The sequence below is a fragment of the Sciurus carolinensis genome, chromosome 11, assembly GCF_902686445.1.
Source record: "Sciurus carolinensis chromosome 11, mSciCar1.2, whole genome shotgun sequence".
NCBI lineage: Eukaryota > Metazoa > Chordata > Mammalia > Rodentia > Sciuridae > Sciurus > Sciurus carolinensis.
The window spans coordinates 127,136,986-127,153,319 of NC_062223.1; positions in this window are offsets into that span (position 1 = coordinate 127,136,986).

The following is a 16,334-nucleotide window of genomic DNA, read 5'->3' on the forward strand; positions in this document are numbered from 1 at the left end:
CTTGTCCACTGCCCAGGCCACAGGCCAGCTCAGTCAGTCAACAGCATCATTTTTATTCTGCACAGTTCACTGTGGTTGATCCTCCTTGTTAGGAGTAGTGTTTTCCCCTTTTCTCGGTGTCTTTGTTTTGTTGTGTTTTGTTATTTTATGTTTTTTGGACTCCTAAGTAAAAGCTTGTTAAACTGTTGTTCTAAAGTTCAAGTAACTCTCCTTACTTGGGAAGCCTGACTTTCTTTGTCTGACAGGATCAAGTCCAATTTTTCTGCCTACCATTTGGGCAAATCCTGCTTCCTCTATATTTTTTATAAGATCTTTATGGTTATCCATAGTGCATAGTGGTTCAGTTGGGTTCTTCTCAATAAATTCATACAATCAATTTCCATTCATAAGACCCCTCTTTTCCCTCCCCCTTTTCCTTCTGTCCTATCTTTCCTCTTCCATTTTCCTTCCTCTCTTCTACTAGACTTCCTTTCACTTGGCTATTAATTTCTATTTGATTGGTTCTTTATGTTATCCTATCCTTCCCTCCCCCTTTGCTTTGTTTCACTCTAACTTCCACATGTGAGAGAAAACATTCTATCTTTAAGTTTCTGAGCCTGGCAAATTACATTTAGCATATTCTCCATTCCCAGCCACTTACTGATAAATGCCATAATTTCATTCTTTTTTAATTGCTGAGTTGAAATATATATATATATAGATAGATAGATAGATAGATAGATATACATATATACATATATCTATATCTATCTATCTATCTATCTATCTATATATATATATATATATATAATTGTGATATATATATATCACAATTTCTTAATCCATTTCTCTATTGACAGGCACCTGGGTTGTCTCCATAATTTAGTTACTGTGAATTGTGCTGCTATGAACATGGATGTGACTGTTTCATTGTAGTATGTGAAAATACCCAGGAGTACACTAGCAGGGTCATATGGTAGTTCCATCCCTAGATTTTTGAGGAATCTCCATACTGCTTTTCAGAATGGTTGTATTAATCAATGTACAAGTGTTCCTTTTTCCCAAAAAACTCACCAGCATTTAGTGTTGTTCGTATTCTTGATCACTGCCATTCGGACTGCAGTAAGATGAAATTTAGTGTAATTTTGATTTGCATTTCCCTAATTGCTAGAAATGTTGAACAACATTTTTTGTGTATATATATACACAAAATATATATATTATATATATATAATAAACACTATATAGTGTTTATTCTCTTGAGAAGTTTCCATTTAGTTCTTTTGCCCATTTATTGACTGAATGATTTATTTTTGTGAGGTTTTCTTTTTATGGTGTTAGATTTTTTTGAGTTTTTTGTATATTTTGGATATTAATCTCCTATCAGAGAGGTAGCTGGCCAAGATTTTCTTCCATTCTGTAGCCTCTCTCTTCATGTTCTTAATTGTTTGCTTATCTGTGCAGAAGCTTTTTAACTTAATGGCATCCAATTGATTGATTTTTGGTTTTATTTCTTGTGCTTTGAAGGTCTTGTAAAGGAAGTTTGTGCCTGCATCTATAAGATGGAGTGCTGACCCAGCAGTTGAAAGGTTTCTGGTCTAATTCCTAAGTCTTTTTAAGATTTTTTTATTTGTTATAATTAGTTAAACATGATAGTAGAATGCATTTATATACTTTGATACATCCTACATGAATAGAGTATAATTTCTCATTTTTCTGGTTGTACATGTTGTAGAATCACATTGGTTGTGCAGTCATACATGTACATAGGGTAATAATGTCTGTTTCATTCTACTATTCTTCTTACTCCCATACCTGCTCCCCACCTTTCATTCCCTTCTACCTAAAGTAACTTTATTCTTCCCTATTCCTGCCCCTGCTTATTGTGAATTAGCATCTATCACAGAAAACATTTGACTTCTGCTTTTTTTGGATTGGCTTATTTCACTTAGCATGATATCTCCAACTCCATACATGTACTGACAAAGGCCTTAATTTCATTCTTTTTTAAAGCTGAATAATATTCCATGGTACATATATACCACATTTTCTTTATCCATTCCTCTGTTGAAGGGCAACTAGGTTGGTTACATAGTTTAGCTGTTGTGAACTGAGCTGCTATAAACATTGATGTGACTGTATCACTGTCATATGTTGATTTTAAGTCCTTTGGGTATAAATCTAGAAGTGGAATAGCTGGGTCAAATGGTGGTTCCCTTCCAAGTTTTCTGAGGAATCTCCATACCACTTTCCATAATGGTTGCATCAATTTGTAGTCTCACCAGCAATATACAAGCGTACCTTTCCCCCCACATCCTCACCAACATTTAGTGTTGCTAGTATTCTTGATAATTGCCATTCTGACTAAAGTAAGATGAAATCTTAGAGTAGTACTGATTTGTATTTCTCTAATTGCAAGAGATGATGAACATTCTTTTATATATTTGTTGATCAGTTGTATTTCTTCTTCCGTGAAATATCTGTCCCATTCCTTAGCCCATTTATTGATTGTTTGCTTTTTTGGTGTTAAGTTTTTTGAGTTCTTTGTATATCCTAGAGCTTAATACTCTATCTCAGGTACAGGTGGTAAAGATTTTCTCCCAATCTGTAGACTCTTTTTGATCCATTTCAATTTGAGTTTCATGCAGGGTGAGAGATAGGGATCATTTTTCTACAAATAGCTATCCATTTTCCACAGCACCATTTGTTGAAAAGGCTGCCTTTTCTCCAAGATATATCTTTGGCACCTTTGTCAAATATTAGATGGTTAGAGGCCTGTAGATTTGTCTCAATGTCTTCTATTTTGCTCCATTGGTTTATATGTCTATTTTGATGCCAATACCATGCTGTTTTTGTTACTACAGCTCTATAGTATAATTTCAGAACAGGTATTGTGATACCTCCCACTTCACTTTTCTTGCTTAGTATTGATTTGGCTATTCTGGGTCTTTTATTCTTCCGTATAAATTTAAGAATTGTTTTTCTTTTACAATTCTGTGTAGAATGTCATTGGTATTTTGATTGGTATTGCATTGACTCTGTATAGGTTTTTGGTAGTATGGCCATGTCGACAACTTTGATTTTGCCTATTCAAGAACATGGGATATATTTCCTTCTTCTAAGTTCTTCAATTTCTTTCTTCAGTGTTCTGTAATTTCCATTTTAGAGTTCTTTTACCTTCTTTGTTTTTTATTTTTATTTTTATTTATTTATTTTTTTAATTGTAAACAAATGGGGCACAACTTGTTTCTCTGGTAGTACATGAAGTAGAGGCATACCATTTGCGTAATCATACATTTACATAGGGTAATGATGTTTGATTCATTCTGTTATTTTTTCTTCCCCCCACCCCTCTCACCCCTCTTTTCCCTCTATAAAGTCTCTCCTTCCTCCATTCTTGCCTCCCTCTCACCCCCCATTATGTATCATTATCTGCTTATCAGCAAGTTCATTCATCCTTTTTTTGGAATTGGCTTATCTCACTTAGCATGATATTCTCCAACTTCGTCCATTTGCCTGCAAATGCCATAATTTTATTATTCTTTATGGCTGAGTAATATTCCAATGTGTATATATACCACAGTTTCTTTATCCATTCATTAATTGAAGGGCATCTCGGTTCATTCTACAATCTGGCTATTGTGAATTGAGCAGCTATGAACATTGATGTGGCTATATCACTGTAGTATGCTGATTCTAAGTCCTTTCAGTATAGGCCAAGGAGTGGGATAGCTGGGTCAAATGATAGTTCCATTCCAAGTTTTCTAAGGAATCTCCACACTGCTTTCCAGAGTGGCTGCACTAATTTGCAACCCCACCAGCAATGTATGAGTATACCTTTTTCCACACATCCTTGCCAACACCTATTGTTGCTTGTATTCTTGATAATCACCACTCTAATTGGGGTGAGATGGAATCTTAGGGTAGTTTTGATTTGCATTTCTCTTATTACTAGAGATGTTGAACATTTTTTCATATATCTGTTGATTGCTTGTATATCTTCTTCTGTGAAGTGTCTGTTCATTTTCTTAGCCCATTTGTTGATTGGGCTATTTGTATTCTTGGTGTAGAGTTTTTTGAGTTCTTTTTATATTCTGACTTTTTAGAGTTCTTTTACCTCCTTGGTTTTGTTTGTTTGTTTGTTTTTTAGGTTATTGTGAATGGGATGGTTTTCCTGATTTCTTCCTCAATTAAATCACTGTTGAAATACAGGAAAGTCATTGATTTATGGGCTTTGATCTTGTATCCTGCTACTTTGCTGAACTCATTTATAATGCTTCCTCTAATGTAAGGATAAAAATGAAGTCACTAAAAACTTAAGGAGATTGAATTGAAAAAGAACCAACACTCCATATGTAGGAATTGTGTTAGTCAGCTTTCCATCAATAAGACACATACCCAATATAATCAACTTATGAAGAGGAAAGGTTTATTTTGGTTCATAGGTTTGGAGATTCCAGTCCATGATTCATTGGCCTCATTTATGGAGGCCTGTAGTGAGGCAGCACATCATGGCAAACAAACAGTGTATGATAGAGCAAAACCACCCTCCTCATAGCCAGTAGCAAAAAGAGAGGAAGAGAATGAGGAAGAGACTGAAGTCCCACAATCCTTTTAGAGGGCATATCCCTGATGAATGGGAGACAACCAGAAGGCTTCAGCTTTTCAAGTTTCCCCCACCTCCCAACAGCACCAAGCTGGGAACCAAACTTACCACATGAGACTTTGCTGTTATCTAAATAACAGCAAGAACTTTTCCTTAAGGAAGTGAACACCAGAGGATAAATTTTGGATGGCTGGATAAGAAAACCAGTGCTGGCTGCATGCACGTGTGATCCTTTTAGTCACACAGGTCCCCTCTCTTGGAAGGGCCAGTACTTGGTTTAATGCTCTGTTGTTGCCATCTTGAAATTCTTAATTTGTGAGCAAAGGGACCTGCGTTTTCATTTTGCACTCAGTTCTGCAAATTAAATGCTGATTCCTGCAAGAAATCCCATAAGCAATCTTTAGGACATTTGTGGTTTTATTCAGTGAGCATTTCAATACTATGATCACACACTCATATTACTTAATAATTGTTTGACTTAAGATGAATCCCTAATTCTTTGGGAACCTCAGTTTCTTGAGTTTTAGAATGGGAATGGTCAAATGATTCACTGTACAACTTTGGAGAATTCAGCATAACAATATACTTAAAGCACATTGTTTAGCAACTGTTAAGAGAATAATCTCAGTAATATTTGTTGAATAAATGAACAGAGATATGACCATATCATAGCATCCAGGGACTTTTGTACACCTTTGATTTTTGGAAATAAAAAAAAACTCTTAAATTCTCAAAAAATGGAAATATACTTCTTATATTCTGTTATCTGTTTTTCCTACCTTATTATATATATTTTATCTCCTGAAGACCTCACTAAATAATCCAGGAGTCAGTAAGCTTCAATTTTAAAGATTAAAAATGTTGGAGCCAAAGTATAAATCAAAACTGACCAATGAAGAACTCTTGCAACACACTGGGACCTTGAGGGTATCTCTACTTTTCCTAAATGTCAGTCATCAAGACCACAAACCAGTCCTTGAAATTAGAGCTAGGGTCATCGTCCATCATTGTGTGGATATGTGTACCCACAGAATATCATTCATTTTCTGAGAATAAACATTGTTATTGTTTGTTTCTTTTCAAGTGCATTTTTGGGGTTGGGAATGTAGCCGAGTGGGAGATGCTTACATCATATGAGAGAGGCCCTGGGTTTGATCCCCAACCCTGAAGAAAAATAAAGTTACATACAATTCCTAGTGTATTCTTGATCACATTATAGAGACTGTTGGATTCAGTAGAATTTATCACTTAGTCATATGTGTTACTGCTTAAAAATTTGTGACTTATAGGTTCTAGTCTCAAACCAGTCAAAGAAGTCATTTCAAAATAACTCAAGGCCTTTAGAAGAATATATATAGCCCATGGCCAGACTTATAAGTACCAGGGGAAACAAAGACCACAGAAATAATTCCCACATTTCCTTTCCTTCCCTATCAACTTCTATCAATCCCTGTTGCCATATCCAGACTTCTCCCCAGTCTTTCTTAAGTGCTATTTGTTTTTCTTCCATTTCTACTTTCCTCCTATTCGCTAGAAGGAGCCCAAAAGAGTTATTGTGACAAAGCATAACTCTTTTTGAAAGACTGAGAAATGAAAGAATTGAGAAGGCAATTCCAGAATTCTCTTCAGAGGACAGTGGAGGGGAAATGTCAGCGATATGGTAAATTTGTTTTTTCTCTCACATAAAATTTTAAAAAGCACATTGTTATAATGGTTCATCTACTATGTGGCATACACCAAAATTGTATTTTACAAACCTCATCTTGTTCACCTTCACAACAATTCTATTCAATGGATATTATTGGATTGCAGAGTTATTTACCAGCAGAGATAATAGTCAAGCCAAACCTAAGGCACGTTGACTCCAAAATCCATGATACATTCATTTAACTCACAGCAGTCTTTCAAAAGCATTGCCTGCATGTCTAATTTGTGTAGGACTTTTTAGTGGGCCTTTGACATTTCATAAATATAAGTAAGACATGGGCCCTGACTTTCATGAACTTAAAATCAAATAGAAAAGATTAGGCATAAGTAAGGCGCCTGCAATAAATGAAGGTCATGATAAGTTCAGCATAAACTGTGAGACAACAAAAACCACACACAGTGGTATTCATTCATAGGAAAATCTAGGACATGTCATTGCAAATGTCTTTCTCAGGATTATTCAGGACAGAATTCCATGTGGAGATGCCAGTTGACAATTTAATGAAACATGTATGTGCCAATGTTATTTAATATGGAAATAATTTCTTCAAAGATTATTTTGCTTGGTTTATGTCCTCTTGTATTATAAAATGAAACACATTTCATCAAAAGGATTTTTAATTGTAACTCCTTTCAACTTGTGTCTATTATAAGCCTGGCTCATTATGTAAGTTATACACCTGGAAATACCCTAGAAGCAGTGGGAAAAAACAACAAATTAAGTAGTTGCTAGTCTGCAATGCTCTGTGGCCCAAGGTAACTCAACTGAGTCAAGCTAACATTGTCATTTGTCCTGGCCCCAGATTCAAGATCTATTCTTTGTATATCATGTTCTTTGCACAATGTCTCAATTACTTACGACTTGGTAGGCAGAACGAGCACTTTTGGAAGAATTTAAATTTAAAGAGGCCTTAAAAGAAGATGATGTGGATACAGACAGGTAGATACAGGAGGGAGGTGACAAGGGTATTCAGAGAAATGTAGTATCAGGAAAGGACTGGATGGTCAGTGGAGTAGAGAGAGGAAGGGGACAGTGGGAGAGGGAAGAGGGATGGGAAAAAGGAGGAACTGCAGAATGAAATTGACCAAATTATGCTATGTACATATATGAATATACCATGGTGAATTCTACCTTTATGTATAACTTTAAAGAACCAATTAAAAAATAATAAATAGACAAATGGAAGACCAGTAGAGTAGAAGAAGAAGAACAGGGAGAGGGAGGAGGAGAGAGAAAACAGAAGTACTAGGGACTGAAATGGAGCAAATTGTATTACATGCAAGTATGATTATGTCAAAATTAATCCCAATATTATGTATGACTATAATGCACTAATAAAAAAATTAAAAAAAAAGAAATGATGGAATAGAGAGATTCTCAACATCCACAAAATAGTTAATAATGGATATATAGCATAGGTGGGTGCATATAGTAGTAAGATAAAAGCTAGGCAGATAAATTGAGAATATATTTTGAAAATGTAACTGGCAGAAAGTAAAATTCTGCATTAATTTTTATTTTAGGCAATTGTGGTATTTTAATTTTTTAAAAAAGGAGCTAGATATGATCTGATTTGAAGAAATACAGCAATAGGTAGTGGTAACTAAATTGGAAAAATATCAGGACAAGGGCAGCCTTTTTCAAAGTCTGGGTAAGTCATAGGCATGCTCAGTGAGGCCCACTGATGGCTGCCAAGTGCCCCACCCCCAGGCTTCAGTGAGACCTGCTGGGGCCTCAGCAACTCCCACTGGATCTGGACACATTAATTTAAAAGGTGTCTCTTTTTTTAAGTAAAAGATGACTCAAGGAATTAGGATGACAGAAATAACACCTATCATGGCATCACAAAGAGCTAAAATGTATTGTTTGTTGTGTTCCAATCACTGTGTTAAGCATTTTACTTGCGGTTGTCTTGTATAATTTTAAATCAATTGTATGAAGTAGCTGTTGCTAACTTTGCTTTAAAGATAAGGAAAGCAAGATTTGAAATGGTTAAGTAACAGTGGTTACTTAATAATTACATTTATTAATTGCAAGTTCATATAACTGGAAAATGGAACAGCAGGGATAGAAACTCAGGCATGCTGAGAGAAGAACCTGTCTTCTACCATTGAAATGTGCAGTCTTCAATAGCAAAAACCATGGCATTGTGTTTCTGCCATGTCAGTAAACTTTTAAATTCCAGTCTGGTCAAGTTACTGGCTTGAGACTCTTTGGAAGAATTAATAGACTGCAAGGATCCTCAGTGTCTCTGTCTGTGAAATGGGAATAATAGTTACTTTGTAGGAATAGTTTGCATGTTAACATGGTAGAATGCCTAGCAAGATAAATATTTTAATCAGTAAGATGAGAAACAACTTTGAGATTCCAGGTGGTAAGCAATGCCCAAATCCTGCAACTTGATCACAGTTGATTGGGGAGTTCATGGCAATCCTGCAGCAAGTCACTGGGAAATAGGGAAAGAAGGCAGTGCTCTGTCTGAAGCCTGAGGGAGGAGGATGTCCAGGGAAACCCAGCTGCCTTTATATCAGCTCACCTGGTCAGTGTACAGGGAAGGATTCAGGCACAGAACTCAGTGATAAAAGTCTAATGCCCCCCATTCAATGAGGGAAGGGGAAAGAAATTGTAAATATGCAGCCACCATGCACTCAGATCATAATAGGTCCAGTGTTAATGTTGACAGGATTAATTGTAGACCCAAGCTAGTGTAGTGTTACTACTACTCTCCTTGCAAGCAGGAATTACTGGAAATCTTTGATGTTATAAAAATCATTACTGAAGACTGAGAAGGGTTTTCAGAACAGTTGGATGAAGGGCAGCTTTAAAAAAAATATAACTAGAAGCAGAAACTCCAGGGCATTTCAAGAGAAGCGGGGAGAGATTTTTCGAGCTCAGAAAGTCAGGGATCAATTGTGATGTTTTTATTAAGAGTGTGTTTAGGTGTTTTCTAAAAGTACTGGGCTCAGGGCACAACTACAGCATGGAAAGATAGGTAGTTCCCCACTGTATTCTCTTCTCAAATAAATCTAGACCATTTTGACATTAAAAAAACAAAGAAAGTCAGGGATCAGGTATCTCCATAGAACTGTCCTTTAAGGATCTAGGGAGCCTGATTTAGCTAGTGTTTTTGCATTTTCAGAAAAGTATTTTTTTCCCACCACCAACACACACACACACACACACACACACAGAGAGAGAAAATGTACAGTTCTATCTCAGAAAATCAGATTTGACTTGGGCACCTTAGAACTGATTCTATAGTATGAAGGAACGCAAATGATAGCAAGATACCATTGCATTTCATTGCTTGTGTCCTCTTGAATCACTGCCTAGATGCATTGGCAGCACCTGGGATCCTGTCTTCAGAAGGATTCTGAGCCCTCACTTTGGATTTGTGATCAAGTACTATCACCTTAACGATTCACTTGTCTGTTTATTTCTTGCTTTTGCAGGAGAATGCAGGTTCCATAAAGATAGACAGTATTTTTCACATAGTAGGGTATTTCCTAAACAACCATTGAAGGAATGAATGGAAATATTCTTGGGCATAGTCAGTTCATTGTTTTTTTTTATTCCAGAGTATTAATAATAAAAGTTCAAACTTTTAAAAGTAGAAATCTAAATTTAGACTCTATCTTCTCTCTACTCCTCTTCCCACTTGGAGATTACATAACGATTTAGTAAAAAGTCCTCTGCAGAGGTTAAAATTTCTTTTATAGGTATAAGGAAATTTTGGGAAGATTTTGAGGAGGGGATTGACATGCTGAACAGAGCTCTATTTTCTAGCTATAACTTTGAAACGAGTATGCAGTACAAGAAGAAAAAGAGACTGTAAACAGAACCCAGTCATGCATCTATTCCCATGTGGTGCAAATTAGCAAATGCTGGGGGAGGCTAAAGATAAAAAAAAATGATTGGGAGGAAAAAGTAAAACCTGAAACATACGCTAAATAATTTCCAAAGAACAAAATTGACTTATAAATGCAACTATAATTATAGAAATAAATAACACTTAAAATAGTTGTAGTAATAATATTAAACAATAAAAAATAACTAACATCCTGAGTGTCTACCTTCTGCAAGGGACTCTTCCAAGAGGTTTAGGAAGATTAAAAGGGTTATCCAAGTTTGCCCAGCTATTACTAAGTGGCAAAAGTGAAATTAAGACTTGAGTCTTTTAATTCTAAATCCAGACCTCTTTTCAGCATACTATGAATAAGATCTTACAATACAATAACTGTACTTTCTAAATACAAATAGATACCACTTTTGAAAATGCACTTTGCTTCTAAGTAAGATTTCAGGCTTCTAGAAGACAGAAGCAATCTCTGTCTTCTATGTTTTTCTTTTATCACAACACACTTATAAATGCATGCGTGTGTGTATGTATGGTATGCCTGTATGTGTGAGCTTGTGTGTGTGTGTCTCCTGGATGATTGCCTATTCCTCAGTAATGTGCATTTTAACAGAGATCCATAGAGACAAACACCTCATTCCAGAGGGATGCCCTTGTGAGGTTCACACTTTCTGGTGGGCGGTAGGACAATGACATTGAGGGCTAGGGAGTCTTCTTTTATCCCTCAGTTGCAGGTTGGAACCCTCAGGCCTCCTTACCTAGCACACATCTGTCCTTCCCTTTGGGTGGGGGAGGATGGAGGCGTTGAGAGGGGCGGGACCAGTAATGCTGTGCATCACCTGCGTTCGCTGAAATCTTTAACATCCTCAAAAGCCGGCTGCCCTGTGCTCTCTTCCCTTCTGGCTTGCTGCTTTCTTGACACGGCAGTTGCTTTTTCTCCTGACACTGCATGAGACTCCAGGAATAAAGGAGCTTAGAAGAGAGGTGGGATTTGTACAAGGCCTTTACATCAGGAGGGAGCCAGTTAGGATGAGAAAACGGCCGCCCTCCTCAGCTGTCCCTGTGGAGACCCTTTGCTGAGGCCCGGGTTCACCGCAGCTTTTCTCCCCCACTCCCGCCCCCGCCTCACCTCCTTCATCCCACTGCTGTGAACAAGTCTTCTTTCTGGTCGTTCAGAAACAGACCCAATCAAAACCTTATTTGGAAATTTGTAAAGGTGATTTCGGGAAGCCTTGGGACATATTTTATTTGCATGATGGGTGCTGTGCTTGGCTCTGCCTGATGGGAATTAGAATTGGGAGCTCTCCTATAGCTTTCAGGACTCAAGGGCACATAGAATTTTACATTTGCTTCACGGGAGTGATAAACCAGTTTCAGGTTAGAATCTTTTATTTCTTTTTAATTTATTTTTATTGTAAACAAATGGGATACATGTTGTTTCTCTGTTTGTACATGGAGTAAAGGCATACCGTTTGTGTAATACATTTACATAGGGTAATGGTGTTTGATTCATTCTGTTATTTTTTCCTGTCCCTCCCTACCCCTCCCACCCCTCTTTTCCCTCTATTCAGTCCCTCCTTCCTCCATTCTTGCCCCCTCCCACCCCCATTATGTGTCATCATCTGCTTATCAGTGAGATCATTCGTCCTTTGGTTTTTTTCAGATTGGCTTATCTCACTTAGCATGATATTCTCCAATTTCATCCATTTGCCTGCAAATGCCATAATTTTATTATTCTTTATGGCTGAGTAATATTCCATTGCAAATTAGTGCAGACACTCTGGAAAGCAATGTGGAGATTCCTCAGAAAGCTTGGAATGGAACCACCATTTGACCCAGCTATCCCACTCCTTGGCCTATACCCAAAGGACTTAAAATCAGCATACTACAGAGATGCAGCCACATCAATGTTCATAGTTGCTCAATTCACAATAACCAGATTGTGGAACCAACCTAGATGCCCTTCAATTGATGAATGGATAAAGAAACTGTGGTGTGTGTGTGTGTGTGTGTGTGTGTGTGTATGTATATATATATATACATACACACACACACACATATATACAATGGAATATTACTCAGGTTAGAATCTATGAGTCCATTGTTGAAGCTCCAGCCCCAAAGTATGGGTCGATTTGATTTCAAGAGGAAAAGTAGTTATTTTTTTCTTCCAAGAAGTATAGCATTTTAAAATTATACATATTTTTATTTTCCATTTATTCTTTTATTTCCTTTCTACCTGCCTCCCATAGAAGCAGATAATTTCAAGCAGATAATCAGGCATGGATATGCCTCTGGGAGATTTTGACAGGGCAGAAGCAAGGAACAGCCAGCGATTGCTGGACTTTGGTTTGTCCAAATGCCCAGACCTTTAAGATGATTATATTGGTGCCGGCAAACATAAACATTACCTTTGAGTAAATGTCTCTAAGGAAAATATCAAGAATCATTTAAGAAAGGAAAGGGTTCCGTCCGTATCTCCTCAATAGCAAAACCAAAGATCCCAAGGGTAGTGGGTGGGAAGAGAGACATAGAAGAAAAGATTGGAAAGTTCAGGAGAGCCCAGGGGGAGGGCACTGAACTAGAGGCAGCATCAATTGAATGTCCAGAGGTAAGTAGGAGTTGAGTCATTGTATGAAGACCATCAGTCAGGCTAGCAGAGGTATTGCTCAGTCCCAGTATCATTGCTGGCCAACACCTCCTCTTAGCACCTGCCAGGATAGGGAGAAGACTTTCCATCAAAAGCAACCAGCAACTCTTCCACTGAGTGTCCAGTAGCTTTTAGCATTATGCAACTTATCTTGATCCCTGGCTATTTACTCCACTTGGGAAACTCCCACCTTGCAATATACCAAGACTCTGGAAGCCCCAAGGGAGCTCCCTTATTTGACTACAATAAAGGAAATTTTAAATTAAAATCTTCTCAAAAATCTAGCATTTATGGTTTGACCTATTGTCTTGAGGCAAAGGTTATTTGAGAACAGGATAAAGAAGAAATCGTATAAAATCCTAAACTGCTCAAGGGAAAATGCACATATTTTCCATTCCATCCTCCACAGCATCTGCTACACAAAAAAATTACTTGTAAATGAGATTTTCTTCTCCCACCCCCAATAGCAAAGTGCATTCCTTCAGGGATGTGTAGATTTCAGGCAAGGGTCGTACTTCTGTGATTCACAGCCTGCAAACATGTTTCTTTCTGAGTTGGTTCCGTGCAGAGAAATAGCTGTTGACTACTAAAAAAATAATAAAAGGACACATACATTTCTGTGTGTTCGGCTTTGTCTGTGTAATAGGAAGATGTGACAACACTGAGCCACATCATGAGATGCTGCTCCCTTGTAACCTGACAGCCCTCCAGGGCCCCATTTAGTCTTCACTGCATTGTTGACACTGAGGAGATGCTGAGGGCTGACTACCATTGCAATGATGCTCCATGCATCTTTATTCTCCTGACTCCCATTCAGATCTTCCCTTTCATGTTACCTTCAAGGTCGTGGAAGCCTTGTTATTTTGTCATAGAGCAGGAGCATCTGCCCTTGGACCTCCAGCAAATGTTGCTTTCATGATTTGGGTTAGAGAGGATAGTTACGGGCCACATGGGCTGGTCCGTCTTGCTGTCTGTGAAATCTCTGTGGGCCTTTGCTTGTGGAAATGATGCCTCACTTTAATACTTTGCTTTAGGACTTCTTTTGTCTAAATCTCTACGTTGCTCTCCTTCAGTGTCAGAAATGGGAGTGAGGTGAGAGATAGGACTCATGAATCATATAACCTGAAGTTTTCAACTTATATGTGTTCTCCAGATGTTTCTTACAGCATATTGCACCCCCCCAAATTGATTGACTTTGGGGGTCTACTGGTGGCTCTGTGTATTGCCCACTCCTAGCTGACTTAAGAATTCTTTATGCTCTGTCCGCCCTTTATTTCCTTCCTCATTTGTTTCTATGTGGTTTCATGCAGATTCTGCAGCTCTAAAGAACAGAAATTTGTCTGAGGTTGTCTACCTAAGGAAATGAACACTCTGTGGCTTGGACTTGTGCCAAATGTGTTTGATAATTAATTGTGTGACTTTAGACAAGTAATTTGCCCTGCTAGTACTTCAGTTCCCTTTTATAAAATAAGACTAGACCCAGAGTGACCTCTACTTATTCATTCAAGTGATTCATTCAAGTAATAAGTATCAAGAACATACCATGTCATAGACACTGCCGTAGGAGCTGATTATATAAAATATGGAAAGACAACAGCACCACTCTTGGGTATCTTAAGGTCTGGAGGTAAAAACTCCTGTGTTTTCATCTATTTATCTGTTTATTAACTATCATAATTTAATACAGTCATGTACCATGTAATCACGTTTGGTTGAGATGGATTCTGTGTATAATAGTCCCCCAAGATTACAATGGATTTCTACCACCTGATGACATTTTAGCCATTGCAACATAGTAGCACAATGCATCCCTCATATGTTTGTGGTGAGGCTGGAGGAAACCAATCTACTACTGCACCCCCAAGGGTATAAAAGTATAGTGCATGCAATTATATATAGTACATAATACTTGATAATGATAAACAACTATCTGACTGGCTTATGCATTTACTATGCTAAACTTTTAATCATTACTTTACAGTGCACTCCTACTTAGAAAAGTTACTATAAAACAGCATGCCATTTAATGCCAGCAGCAGCCTCATACATCTCGTATTTAACTCATTCCTTGATTGTGTCAAGAGACCACTTGGAGTGATTGACTTTTACCACTACGTATGTGTGAGAACACACTATGATGTTCACAAAATGATGGAATTGCCAAATCTCTTAGAACTTGTTCCAATCATCATGTGACATGTGGCTATAAGTAGCTATACATGTATTATCATGAAAAATATATGCACATTATTTATAAATCAATGTGATAAGGTCACAGGTACATAAACACAAAAATATTCACAACCATTGAGTAAGAACACTTACAGAAGGTCAGAAGGCTTCAGAGTAGAGGTGACTCTTGTGCGGGTCTTGAAATACGAAGTCCTCAGTATCATATGTGAAGACCCAAAGGCACACATATCAAGGTGTTCGCGGATGAAGGAAGTTTGGAATGACTCAGTTGGGGCAGGTGTGTAGGAAAGCAGAACTGCAGATCCCAGGGAAGACAGGAGTTATGGAATTGTGTATACCATACTCAGCATTTTAGAAAATCAACCTTTCAGAAGTCTTTAGAGTTCCACATTTATTGATGCACACATTATTCTATTTCTCTGGAATATTTCAGTGTTGTTCTATTAATAACCTGGGACCATTTATCCTCCTGTGGTTCATTTTGAAATCAAAAGTTTTCAACAATTGAGCTAACAGGTGAGGTGCTGGTTGGAAGCAACATATATATAAATTATGACTCTGTAGTGATGCTGTAAATATTCAAATTGTGAAAAAATAATCATCAGACAGAGAGAGGTGCCTACCTTGCTTCAGTGTAGACAGAGCAGTGCAATCCCAGAAAACAGACCATGAAAGACTAGTAATCTCAGTCCAGCGAGATTAACCACTAAGCCCAGGTGTGATTTCAGATGAACCATTTCCTTATTCCTTTGAAATCATTTTGTCTTTAACAATGCCTTCTCTCCTTCTGGGTGGAGAGCCTCCTCAGGAATTCTCCCCTTTTAGTACCTTGAAGGTAAGGAATAGAAATGCATAATGTTATTCCTTTTCCCCAGTTTTTCCAGACCAGACTGTAACGGGAAATCAACCCCTTTCATTCATTGATTCTGTTATTGCCCAAAGCTGCCTGGTGGTATCCATTTGGGTTTCTTTCTCCCTTTTTCAATTATTAAGTCTGTTTATCTCCAAAAACATAGTGCTTCCAGTAGTTTAGTTCTGCTCCCTCTGCTGGCCAGATGTCACCTCACCACAAAAAAAAAAAATGAGGCTACTTCAGGGTAACTCCCTCACCAAGAATATCATATTATTTCTTTTAATTCTTGGCAATGCACTGTTAGAATTTTTAAAAAGTCACTTAAAATCCAATGGTTCTTCCTCTAGCAGATTATAATAATTTTAAAGCACTGCAGATTAAATTTAGGGCCTCCACTGGGTCCCTGGCCTTGGTATTAATTAACAAAGCTTGAAACGAGCTGTGATTAATTGCAAGTCCAGGAGCGCAACACAGTTTGATGAATATGTT